Source organism: Neofelis nebulosa, chromosome 4, assembly GCF_028018385.1.
Source record: "Neofelis nebulosa isolate mNeoNeb1 chromosome 4, mNeoNeb1.pri, whole genome shotgun sequence".
NCBI lineage: Eukaryota > Metazoa > Chordata > Mammalia > Carnivora > Felidae > Neofelis > Neofelis nebulosa.
In genome coordinates, this window is record NC_080785.1 from 135,707,969 (window position 1) to 135,709,780 (window position 1,812).

General features: G+C 40.9%; 1 pseudogene; it reads left to right on the top strand.

The window, feature by feature from the left end:
• Nucleotides 1–276: 276 nt before the first annotated feature.
• Nucleotides 277–394, top strand: LOC131511270 (U2 spliceosomal RNA; annotated as a pseudogene).
• Nucleotides 395–1,812: the final 1,418 nt, after the last annotated feature.

A 1,812-nucleotide genomic window follows, 5' to 3' on the forward strand; every position in this document is an offset into this window, starting at 1 on the left:
ATTTTTGAGAGAGAGACAGAGCATGAGCAGGGGAGGGGCAGAGAGAGAGGGAGACACAGAATCCAAAGCAGGCTCCAGGCTCCAAGCTGTCAGCACAGAGCCCAATGCGGGGCTTGAACTCACAAACTGCGAGATCATGACCTGTACCAAAGTTGGACATTTAACCAACTGAGCCACCCAGGCGCCCCTATAATGGTTTTTGTTTCTGTTTTTAATACAAGTTGTTGTTTACATGTAGTCTCATCTATCAGTCTTCTCTCTTATAATCTGGTCCTTATCGCTTCTCGGCCTTTTGGCTAAGATCAAGTGTAGTATCTGTTCTTGTCAGTTTAATATCTTATAATCTGGTTCTTTATGCATCTGGTTCTTTATGCATCAATATCATAAAACTATTCTCATAACTTCTAAAAAGAATTCTAGAAGTTTTGCTTTTCATATTAGGCCTTTGATCACCTGAAACTTTTTTTTGTATGTTGTGTGAAGCATGCAATTATAAAATTATTATTGGATAGTTAGATAAAATGATTAGACCTCCATATGACTGTCACAGATGGGATAAATGAGGCACTTGCCTTTGGAGAGAGTATCTGAGGAATCATGCTAAGTTATGCCTTCAAAATGTTATTGACAGTATTACCTGCTCCACTTATTTAAGAACTTTCCAGTGTATGTGAATAGTTGTTGTTTTTTTTCTGGGAGCTGGAATATATGGCAAAGTACTTCATTTTTCCTAAGTGATAGGTAAGGTGGGTGCTAACAAACGCAAAGAAATAAGTCTTTCAAGGCTACTGCTTTGCTTCAATCACTGGGGTGCTGCCTGAGAACTGGAAGAACTGATCAGCAGAGAAAGAATGAGAAGCATCAATTTGTCGTCTTTTGAGTCAAATAATCATAGTTTTAAAAAAAATTTTTTTAACGTGTATTTATTTTTTGAGAGAGACAGAGCATGAGTGGGGGAGGGGCAGAGAGGAGGGAGACACAGAATCCGAAGCAGGCTTCAAGCTCCGGGCTGTCAACGCAGAGCCTGATGCGGGGCTCGAACTCACGAACCACGAGATCATGACCCGAGCCAAAGTCAGACGCTCAACCGGCTGAGCCACCCAGGCACCCCCAGGTCATCATAGTTCACTGTTTACTTCGGCTTAGTGTGGCTTGACTGTTTGTGTAAGCAATGGAAATTTCTAGAGTGAAGGACACATTCAAATATATATGTGCAAATACATGCTAAAAAAACAAGAACAGATTTTTCTCGTTTGGCTTAATAGACCTTCTTCTAGTTCTTCACTAGGTCAGCACTACACAGGAATAGCTTTATGGCAGAGCCTTTCTATTGTGCCTTGGTGAAAAATGGAGTTCCTACAATACCCAGAATCTAACACAACTTGTTCCCATATCTGGGCATCTTGATGGATTTAATAGATATTTTATAAGCTTTTTCTATCCAGCTAAAATATATCTGAGCAAGAAGTCTAAACTCGACTGCTAAATCTGGCTGTCCAGAGAATCTTTTAGCTGTATTCAATTCTAGAATACAATAGTATATATCCTCCCTGCTCCTTACCAGTGAGTCATCTGAACTACCTTCCTGAAGTTCTTTGTGTCTTCCCATGGTACTTCCCACCATGTACCTTCAGGAATCTTGCGTGGCCACTGAAATACAGAGGCAAAAACAATACAACATTGTACCTCTATACTCAACGATAATATACTGACCCCTTAAACATCTGTTAGGGGTAGGAGTGCCTGGGTGGCTCAGTCTGTTAAGCGTCTGACTCCTGCTTTCGGCTCAGGTCATGATCTCATGGTATGTGA